Source organism: Jaculus jaculus, chromosome X (genome assembly GCF_020740685.1).
Source record: "Jaculus jaculus isolate mJacJac1 chromosome X, mJacJac1.mat.Y.cur, whole genome shotgun sequence".
Lineage (NCBI taxonomy): Eukaryota > Metazoa > Chordata > Mammalia > Rodentia > Dipodidae > Jaculus > Jaculus jaculus.
In genome coordinates, this window is record NC_059125.1 from 109,080,146 (window position 1) to 109,092,312 (window position 12,167).

The following is a 12,167-nucleotide window of genomic DNA, read 5'->3' on the forward strand; positions in this document are numbered from 1 at the left end:
ATATTCTTTATCTCTTGAAAATTCTTTTAACAGCTTTGTGAAAATTTAGCATATAGATCCTGTCCATAATTTAAGGGTATACCTCAATATTTGACTTTTCTAGCAATTTAATATAGTACATATTTTACTTTTGTTTTTGCATGTTTAATAACAGTATATAAGAATCTTGAGACACTGATGAATACATTTAACAATGTTTAAAATATTTTTGGATATATTTCTAGAGGTTTTTCTGTGAATTCGTGTCATATGCAAGTAAGGACAAATTAATTTCCTCCTGGCCTCAGCCATGGTTATCATTGTTTTATTGCCTTTTTTTAAAAATATTTTATTTATTTATTTGAGAGCGACAGACACAAAGAGAAAGACAGATAGAGGGAGAGAGAGAATGGGCGCACCAGGGCTTCCAGCCTCTGCAAACGAACTCCAGACGCGTGCGCCCCCTTGTGCATCTGGCTAACGTGGGACCTGGGGAACCGAGCCTCGAACCGGGGTCCTTAGGCTTCACAGGCAAGCACTTAACCGCTAAGCCAACTCTCCAGCCCTGTTTTATTGCCTTAATGCTAAGAATAGAGCTTCTAGGATGTTAAGAGAAGATGTTTTTTTGTTTTTTTTTTTTTGTTTTGTTTTGTTTTTTTTGCCTTCTTCCTGAGTTTCAAGATATGGTGTTAACCACAGGTTCTCTTAGATGGACCTTATTAAGTTTGTAAACTCACAATATTCCTGTACTAACCATTTGCTCAAAAAGTTTTTAAAATTTATTTATTTATTTATTTATTTGAGAGCGACAGACACAGAGAGAAAGACAGATAGAGGGAGAGAGAATGGGCGCGCCAGGGCTTCCAGCCTCTGCAAACGAACTCCAGACGCGTGCGCCCCCTTGTGCATCTGGTTAACGTGGGACCTGGGGAACCGAGACTCGAACCGGGGTCCTTAGGCTTCACAGGCAAGCGCTTAACCACTAAGCCATCTCTCCAGCCCTTGCTCAAAAAGTTTTAATGTAGGGCAAGTGTATTGGCACATGCCTTTAATTCAATCTCTGGGGAGGCCATGGTAGGAGGATTGTCATGACCTTAATGCCAGCCTGAGAATACAGGCCGAATTCCAGGTCAGCCTGGGCTAGACAGAGACATTACCTCAAAAACAAAAGTTTTATGGTGGAAACCAACTGTCCTCTAACTGGACTGGAGGCCTGCTCAACAGGAGGGAATGCATCCCTGATACTGAAAACAGGGGTAGTCATGAGCCCTAGGGGTGTAACGTCTGCTGTTGTCTGGCTAAATATATGTACTATGCTTATCAAACTGCACAGTAAGCACTTCTCTTAATATCCATACCCTTATAATAATGCTACTCTCTCTCTGGGTAGAGAATCTTCTCTTTTCAGATGGCAGTGACCTTGTGATGACTCAGAAGGTATCATGGTGCTGGAAAGAAGTGACTGGAGTACTGAGTAATATCTCGATTACACCTTCCAAGGCTCAGGGTCTAATGCAGAAGAGGTGGTGGAAAGAATGTAAGAGCCAAAGGAAGGGTAGGACTCCTTACAACGTGCTCCCTCCAGACATAAAATGGCCTGGATATCCATGATCTCACAGTGCCTGACACTACCTACACAAGACCATCATAAGAGGAAGAAAAGATCATGACATCAAAATAAAAGAGAGACTGATTGAGACTGGGAGGGGATGTGATGGAGAATGGAGTTTCAAAGGGGAAAGTGGAGGGAAGGAGTGTATTACCATGGGATATTTTTTATAATTATGGAAGATGCTAATAAAAATTGAGAAAAAATAAAAATACAAAATAAAAGTTTTAATGAGAATGAGTGTTATTTTCTCTAAATGTACTTTCTGCATGAATTGCATATCTTATATAATAGCAGAATACATTTATTATCTGTAAAAACACCTATATTGTCCATTGTATTGACTTATTCCGTATCATAAGAGCACGTGAGCCAGGAGGTATCCTGCAATGTGAATGTGCTCTCTGGCTTCTAATAAGGAAGCTGTGTGGAATATGTAGGGGAAGCTATGTTGGTAGTATATAAAGTCAAAATTTTATCTGTGGCATATGATTCAATTTATATATGCATAAAATCCTAAGTGCAGATTAGTTGTCATAAATACCTATTCAAACCAATCTCTTTCATCTGTCACGAATATACGGAAAAAATGCAATAAAGAAAGTCAAGCCATGCATAGTGGTGTATGCTCATAATCTGAGCACTGAGGACACAGAAGCAGGATAACTGTGAGTTCTTGTCATTTTTCTTGTTAAAAAGAGGTGCTAGGAAAGATGGCTCATGAGTTAAACATGCTTACTTGTAAATCCTGCTGGCCTGGGTTCAATTTCCAGGCCACCCATGTAAGCCAGATGAAAAATGTAGTGCAGGTTTCTGTTTTTTTGTTTTCAGATGCCTGAGAGCCTGGCATGCCTGCAGACACACACAGTGTTGCAGTCAGCTTCATACTGCTGGCAGAAAATACTCAAAAAAAGAGCAGTTTCTGTGAAGAAAGTGTTTATTTTCATTAAAGACTTGAGGAGAAGCTCCATGATGGAATTATTGTCATAAATCATTTCAATCAAAGAATGTATATCAAAAAACAAAACAAGGAAAGGGTTGGAGAGATGGCTTACTGGTTAAGGCGTTTTCCTACAAAGCCAAAGGATCCTGGTTCATTTCTCCAGGACCCACATAAGCCAGATGCACCAGATGGCACATGCATTTGGAGTTTGTTTGCAGTGGCTGGAGGCCCTGGCATGCCCATTCTCTAGCTCTCTCTCTCTCTTCGTCTTTCTCTCTCAAAAATAAATCGATGAATAATAATAAAAATAAGGAAAAGGGGATTACAGCATTGTGACATGCATATGCTAAAACATTACTACTTTTGTTTTTATGTCTGTGGATATACCAGCTTCTAACTCCCCAAAATTTGCATTATAAATTTTATTCCAAATGAGAAACAAATTCCTTCCATTCCCCAAATATACTATGTGTTGCCCTGAAAAGACCTAGGAAATTCCCACAATATCCAGAGAATCAGTCAAAAATGGCACACACTGCAGTTCCCCACCTTTCTCATCTTCCTCTTTTCAACAGAGTATGGCTGCTCCCTACTGTTATTTTTCACATCTGCTCAATTAATGAAAAATTGGCAGATCAGGGGAAGAGATTGAGTAAAGGAAAGGTGGAGGGAGGGCTAATCAAAAATCTAAGAGGATGCAAATAAATCATATGGAATCCTCCTGTTTCAGACAATGGAACACTCAGGATCCATAGATCATTGTTAGAAAATTTTCAGTGCCAGGGATAGGATACCTTCAGTGAATTTTTGGCCAGGGAGGTCCCTGATGCCCCCAAAACATTATAAGCCATTGCCGAGGGCTTTGATTTCCCACCAGGAATAGATGGTAAGACCCTATTGCTGAAGACTCCATATACTTGGCCTGCAACACCACTGAGAAATCCTGCTGGAACTGAGCAGATAACCTCCTTCATGTAGACCAGCTTACAGAAAGCTGGAAGAAGCCATTCTACATGTAGTTCAATGGGAAAAAGAGATACCACCAGTGAAGATATTCAACAGTGGACACTGCAAGTCTTATAATTGGCCAGCCAGGCCAAATGAGCCAACGGGTACAATAATCACAGGTCTGTCATGGTGGAAACTAACTTCCCTCCAATTGGACTGGAGGCCTGCTCCATGGGGGGGGCATACATCCCTGAATCTGGAAACTTAAAACAGGGGTAGTCATGAGCCCTAGGGGTGTAATGTCTGCTGCTCTCTGGCTAAATGTATATACTATGCTTATCAAACTGCCCAGTAAGCACTTCTCTTAATATTTATACCCTTATATAAACGCTACTCTCACTATGGGTAGAGAATCTTCTCTTTTCAGATGGCAGTGATCTTGGGATGCCTCAGAAGGTATCATAGTGATGGAAAGAAGGGACTGGAGTACTGAGTAACATCTCAATCCCAACTTCCAAGACTCAGGGTCTAATGCAGAAGAGGTGGCGGAAAGAATATAAGAGCCAAAGGAAGAGTAGGACTCCTTACAATGTGCTCCCTCCAGACATAAAATGGCTTGGATATCCAAGACCTCATAACGCCTGGGACTACCTACACAAGACCATCATAAGAGGAGGAAAAGACCATGACATCAAAATAAAAGAGAGACTGATTGAGATGGGGAGGGGATGTTGGAGAATGGAATTTCAAAGGGAAAGTGGGGGGAGGGAAGGTATTACCATGGGATATTTTTTATAATCATGGAAAATATTAATAAAATTTGAGAAAACAAGATAGTTCTTGGAATGGAGAGATGGCTTAGTGATTATGGGGCTTATCTGAATAGTTTAAGGACCTGTGTTCAATTCCTCAGTACCCAAGTAAGCCAGATGCACATTGTAGTGAATGTATCTAGAATTTATTTTCAGTGGCTAGAGGCCCTGACAACCCATTCTCTCACTTTCTGTATCTCTCTCTCTCAAAAAATTAATAAAAATAAAATATTAACCAAAATGATTCTTCAATTACCTAAGAGCAAAGTATCAGAAGCATATCATTCTGGAGAAAAAGAAGATATTTTGAGAACATATCCTGAAAGATATTAAGCTTACTGTAAAAAATCAGTAATTTCCTGAGCTAATTGAGACCCTGCCTCAAAATTCCAAAATGAAAATAAAAGGAATGAGGGAGGAAAAAAATGTTCTAATATTTGTTCCTAATAAAAGTACCAGTATTCCCTAAAAAAAAAAAAAAAGCATCAGTAATTTAAAAAGATGCATTTGTTTTAAACCTGGTGTTAACAAAATTGTGTGGGAAGATGGGCTTTGGAAGTACAAAATTTAAAGGTGTACCTTTAACAAAATATGTATAATATGTCTATGGTAAAACTACACAGTACTGGTGAAAGAATTTTCAAGAAATAATGCATATAGATGAATGCTGTTCTCACCTTTAATTAACATAAATTTTTTGTAAAGACTCATGAGAGAGTTCAACATTCAACACAATGTTCACAAAACACTTACAGCCACGCATGGGGGTGGGGAGAGAAAGAGAGAGAGAGAGAGAAGGAGAAAGGGAAAGGATGCAAAGACATCTAAAATCAAAAGGAAAAATGACACTGTGGTAATTACTGTAGCTGTCTAAAACATAAGCACCACAATCTAAAGAAGTCCTATAGACTAAGTTTCAGAAGCCTTATAGTGATTTTCCTTGGTAGTCATAGAGCTTAAAAGTATGATTAGGATATCGTTAGCTATTGTTAAGAATTTATACTACAGCAGACCATTTTTGAGACTTTTTTGTATTCTTTCATTTACGGTATGAGTTTGACCAGGCTAGTGATGGCACCCAGGACACCATACATACAAGGAAGACCATTTTATTTTATTTTATCAGTGACTTTCTCATTACTAACACAAAATACCCAACAAGAGGAAACTTATGGACAAGAAAGTGTTTAATTAGGCTTATTGTTAAAGGATTTAGAGTCCATTATGGCTGACATGCTGACATACCTAATAAGCATCTCACAAACCAGAGAATAGGGAGGGTGGAGCAGGAAGGCAGGCTAAGGGTGAGGGTGGGGGACTCAAAATTCTACCCAAATTGCAACAGTACTGTGGTGGTTTGATTCAGGTGTCCCTCAAAAACGTAGGCATTCTGAATGCTAGGTTCCCAGCTAATGGAGATTTGGGATTTAATGCCTCAAGGAGGCAGTGAATTGTTGGGGGCAGGCTAATGGGTGTTATAGCCAGTTTCCCTTTGCCAGTGTTAGGCACACTCTCCTGTTTCTCTGGTCCGCCTTAAGTTTGCCAGGGGGTGATGTCCACTCTCTGCTCATATCGTCATTTTCCCTGCCATCATGACACCTCCCCCCCCCAAGCCTGTAAGCCCAAATAAACCTCTTTTTTTCCCCACAAGCTGCTCTTTGTAGGGTGATTTCTACCAGTCTTGTGAACCTGACTGCAACAGTAAAGTGGTACTGAGGAGTGGGATTGCTGCCAGACGCCTGACTGTGTGGATTTGGCCTTTTGGAGCTAATTTTCAAGAGGAATGTGGAAGGATTTGAAACTTTGGCCCAACAGACATCTTACAGTGCTGTAAGTACAACTTGATGGACTATTCTGGTCAGAGTTGAAAGACCTGAATTCAGTAAGAACTAGGGACTGTGAGGTTTGGTTTATGAGGGTGAGAAAGAGCTTTTCTTGGACTGGGCTAGAAGCAGTTTGTATGAGAGGCTTGCTGTCATGTCCATGTCCTGAGAACGTGTGCAGAGTTGCTTTGCATAGAAGTGGACTGGCATGAGCAGAGTGATATGAAACAGAAAAAAAATCTTTGGGTGAACTGCTGTCCATTCAGTTGCAATGGAGAGATTACAACCTTTCAGATTGGGCCAGTTGACCTGCGTTGGGACAACAGGAAGAATGTAGACTCTTTTGAAGGGACCTGAGTACTCAAGGAGTGTCTTGTCCTTCAAAGCCTGTTTTATTCCCCCATGAATTAACAAATTGGCACTGTACCTGGTATTGTGGAATATAAGAAATGCAGGAAAGAGAGGGTCACTGGTTTTGCAACATGGTCGTGTTTTGGAAATAGCCATGGGAAGTGTGAAAGGGGGTTGTTGGTTGCCTGCATGGAGACCCCATGGGGCTATGGGGATGAACTGTGGATTGCAGTGGAGAACCAGTGGACATGTAGGGACCATGAGATAGCTGCTAAGAAAAGCTGCCTGCCCCGATGAAGTTTTCCAGGACTGTGAGTAGAACTAGCTGGAGAGGCAGAATTTGAAGTCCAGAGACTTGTTGCTGGTTAGAATTATTGCACTTGGAGATTTGTCACTAGCTAGAGTTGTTGGACTTGAAGCTACAGAGTTTTATGTTTGCCCTGGTTGTTTTAAATCTTGTATTGGCTAAATGTTTCTTTCCTATGCCTAATGCCATGTTTTGTAGTGTGAATGTTTATTCTGTGACATTATGGGTTTTTGAGATCAATATTTTGGTGTTATGACTCAGTCAGAAGATCATGGACTATGGGGATGTATGAACATCACTGGAATTGATTAAAAAAAACTATGGGGAATTTAAAAGTTTGATGAATGCATTGCATTTTATACCATGTATGGTTATCAGTTCATAGGAGCCAGGGTCAGAATGTGGTGGTTTGATTCAGGTGTCCCCCATAAACTTAGGTGTTCTGAATACTAGGTTCCCACCTAATGGAGTTTTTATTATTGACTGCAGGCTTATGGGTCTTGTAGCCAGTTTCCCCTTGCCAGTGTTTGGCACACTCTCATGTTGCTATGGTCCACCTTATGTTGGCCAGGGGGTGATGTCCACTCTACTCATGTCATTTTCCCTGCCATCATGGAGCTTCCTTCTCGAGCCTGTAACCCAAATAAATCTCTTTCCCACAAACTGCTCTTGGTCGGGTGATTTATACCAACAATGTGAACCTGTCTGCAACAGTTACTATAAAATTCTACATCCAAAAAGACCAACTAAATGGAGGAACCTTCATCAGGTCCTTAGAGGGAACACTTGAATCACAGGGCTCTGGACAAGGTATGATAAAAAGTAACATTAATCTTCTCCTCTCTTCTCTCTCTGCTTTCACTTCTTTCTCTATGTTTTATATTACCTATCTTTTACTTCCTTCTTTTTCTTGGTGCTGACCTTAAACTGTTTATAAACTTATTTCCCTATTGATTAAACCAAGCTGTTCACAGAGACTGTCTCCCAAAAGTGATTCTTGCAGGATTACCTCAGTTGCCTGGATGCCTTTGGGGGGAACCGTGGCAAGCCCTGGAGGACCCAGGGACCCACATCCATCTCAATGTCTTGTTGAGCAGATCTTGTCAAAATTCACAATTTCATGGTAAAAAGTTGCAGTTCAAAATCAGAGTGCATGGACAGTCCATGGGAACTTGTTGTGAGGTCACCTCAGCTGTTTCCAAACATGGCTGATATTCAGTCTTGAGAGAAGATTGCATACAGGTAAAGATGTCAGAACTGAGATGGATGTGGAAAGTGATGGATCTGGAATGGAGATGATGTGTAAAGTCCGAAGTAGATATTCTGGCAGAATGGCAGGTGATTTCTCTAATCAGTCAAACATTTCATTTTGAAGGAGGACACAAATAGAACTTGTAACCAGGAACCTGTGTAAGACCAGCTCCTAAGTAGGCTGACCACTACGTGAGACTGAGACTGGTCTCTCCTGATTGGTAGTGTCTGTACAGGGAGGATGATGTCAATAATGAGGTGAATTGTGATGTCATCAGGCATGAAAATGCGGTAACTCTGTTAGAAACTGTGATATGAGATACATTAGAGTGATAAAGCAGATTGTTACTTAAGATTTATTTGAGAGTGACAGAGAGAGAGAGAGAGAGAGAAAGAGAGAGAGAGAGAATGGGCACTCCAGGGCCTCCAGCCACTGCAAACGAACTCCAGATGCGTGCGCCCCCTTGTGTATCTGGCTAATGTGGGTCCTGGGGAATCGAGCCTCGAACTGGAGTCTGTAGGCTTCACAGGCAAGTGCTTAACCACTAAGCATTCTCTCCAGCCCTCACTTAAGATTTTTTACAACCCCATATCAAGAAACCTAAACAGAAAGTTTTCATGCAATATATGTTCTAGGACACAGATATGTGAAGGGTAATGTCAGAAGACATAGTAAGGGACAATTCACTCACTCTGTATGTATAGTTTTAGAAAAGACCTCACAAATAAAGCATTGTCTTTCTGAATTGTTGATTCAGTTTCTGTTATAGACTTGTTAATTCTACGGTTGGAGAGATTCCTTAGTAGTTAAGGTGCTTGCCTACAAAGCAAAACAACTGAGGTTTGTTTCCCCAGGACCCACTTAAGCCAGATTGACAAGGTAGTGCATGTGTCTGGAGTTCAATTGCGGTGGCTGGAGGCCCTTGTGTACCTAATCTCTGTCTCTATCTTCTGACTCAAAAAATGTACATAAATGAATAAAAATTGAAGACATGAGCCACTATGCCAAACCAGATGAGGATTAAACAATTTAAAATACAGAAGAAAAAGATTTGCTGATTTTGGACATTTCCACATAAAAATGAGCATACAATATAATATTTTGTGTTTGGCTTCTTTCAGTTTAATTTCAAGGTTCATTAATAGTCCAGCATTATTAACACCACATGCATTTTCACTGCCAATATTCCATTTTGTGTATATACTTCAAATTATGTTCTGTCAGTTAATGGACATCTAAATTTTCCAAATTTCTGGGCTTGAGAGATTGCTTAGTGGTTAAGGTGCTTTCCTCTGAAGTCTAAGGACCCAGTTTCAACTGCCCAGAAACCATATAAGCTAGTTGCACATGGTGGCATATGCATCTATAGTTCATTTTACAATGGCCAGAAAACCTGGCATGCCCATCCTCCCTCTTTCTCCCTCTTGCTCATTAAAAAAATAAACAATAATAAAAGCTTCCAATTTTCTTTTCCTTGTATAAATACTCTTTGTATGCATGGACATGATGTGACTTAGGTCATTAGGTATTAGCAGTCTTAGAAGTCACTCATGAAGGATTAGTCCTTTTTAATTAGCTTTAAACCTCACCTCCTGTTGATTCGGGAATTCTGAGTTCTTTGCTGATGCACCATTAATTTGGGGTGTTCCTGGATCCTTGTTGTGAATTTGAAAAATGAAATCCACAGACCAGAGAGGATATGACACAGAATGATTTTTATTATAGTTTAAAGATATAGGAGGAGTAAGAGAAGGAGGCTTATACCTAGAACATTAAAGAAGGGTGTAAGTTGACGCTCTTTCCCAAGGATCCAAGAAAGGATTTGAGAAACCTCATGAGAGAAGAAAGCAGAGCATTTACCCAATGTGGCAAGAAGGGTTTTTGAGAAGTCCACACAGAGACACAGATCTGTTTATTTATTTTTTTAATTTAGAAATAATTTTCCACTTATTGATTATTTATTGATTTGCAAGCAGATAGATAGATAGATAGATAGATAGATAGATAGATAGATAGATAGAAAAGAGACAAAGAGAGAATGGGCCACCAGGGCCTTTAGACACTGCAAAAGAACTCCATACAAATGTGCCCCTTGTGCATCTGGTTTACGTGGGTCCTGGGGAATCGAACCAGGACCATTTGACTTTGTAGGCAAATGCCTTAACCACTGAGCAATCTCTCCAGGTCCTCAGTTTTTAAATCAGAAGTGGTTATTGAGGAAGATCATCTATATGTGTTACTATGGAGAAAGACCAGATTTTACAGCTTTTCCAGGAATATTAGATATGAATCAGAGTTTCTATCCTCTAGCTAGTGTGTAAACTTAATCTAGAAATATTTCCTGGAGGTGGCACCATCCATTTTTCTGCAACCATATAAGGCTTGTCATCAAGGAATAAGAGCCATTGCATTTTTGGGGTTCACTTCCCCTGAATGCCTAAGCAATTTCATTGTCCTATCATTTCCCCCTCCTGAAGAATTAGCCCAGGGTTGGCCTTATGGAATTGGGACAATAGATGTTTCTGACTTCTTCAACCCAAGTGGAGACACAGATTCCATCCCTTTGGATGCTTCTCCAGTGGGCATTTTCTACAGGACCCCAGAAGTATATTGGTGGTCTTTTAGTGTTGGAAGCTACTATGGATCCTGGAAAAAGACATTGGTGGGGAAAGAATAAAAGCAAGAAAAGTCAGAGAAGTGGGGAGGAGAAAGTTTGAGCTTTTTTAGGTTTCCAGTTGTGTAGATATTCAAGCCTTGGAAAGCAAGGAGGGTAGCCAGGTATATGGAGTTAGTTTGTCACAGGCCTATCTGAGTATAGTTTGACTGTAGGCAAGAGAATATAAGTTTAAAATAAAAAAACTAAGCACACAATGTCCCAAAATTAGCATAAAGGATGGGAATAATTCCCTTTCACCATGAAGATTCTAAACCTGTTTACAAAATGGCATGGTCTATACCTGTTCTCATAAAGTAGAAGAGATATTACCAGAATTACTAAGAATACATAAACTGGGTTTCCAGTGGTGACAACCTCCCTGCAAGAACATGCCTCTTGCCAAGGATATCCTTCACCCCTCTCCAGAACAGGAAACACAAGGAGAAGCACCTGGTGCAGAGCCACAATTCCTATTTCATGGACATGAAATGCCCAGGATGCTATAAAATCCTCAAGGTTTTTAGCCATGCCAAAAGTTAGTTTGGAATGTCAGCTGCTCCATGGTCCTCTGCCAGCCTACTGGAGGAAAAGCAAGGCTTTCAGAAGGATACAGCACTAACAGCAGCCTGATCAAGATAAAAAATGATCCCAATAAACATCATTTGGGTAAAAAAGAAGAAAAAGAAAAGAATATATAAACTGCATTTAACTTAGATCATGGCACAGATGCCATTGAGTCACTGTGAGAACACCTATCTAAAGTTACAGTCTGGATTGTGATGTTTAAACTTTTTAAGATATGATTTACTCTCTGGTGTATACTGCTACTCAGTGCTTAAGATCATGTAGGTAGCCAAAACTGTGGCTCTTTAAGAGAGACTTTTAGGGAATTTGGAGGAGCTCTAAGGCTCTCTCAGCATTTGTGCCATGCTCTGGGATGATTCATGTCCATGCTGACCATGGGGTTTTCCTTCCCTTGGAAGCATTGAGGGTTTTCACCTCTGTTCTGATTCTCCTTGTGCACATTGGTTTTTGACTGAAATTCAATCTCTGGATCTCCTTGACTTCCCACATCAAGAAGATAAGTGACTTGCCAAGAGTTGCAGGACCCTTTAGAAAGAAGTGTCCCATCAACTCCTGGCCATTTGATCTGGATGAGCTGGGGCCAAAATATTGGCTACCCTTTTATTCCCAATGTCCTCTTTGGTTTTGGCTGCTACTTCTGGTTGTTAGCACCCAGGAGAAAAATGGGAATATGGAGTACATCTGTACCTTTGGTCTTTAATCAAACAAGCATAGTTAAAGTATGGTGTTAAAAACCTTAAGACTGTTTTGTAACATTTAACACATGTTGTTTGATGACATAGTAAGCCATATATGAAAGACAGGAAACATTATTTATCATGTGCAAGTATGGGTAAATCATATTAATACACCTGTAGACAATTTTTATAAAGAAAAATAAAAACTTTCACTCTTAATTTGAT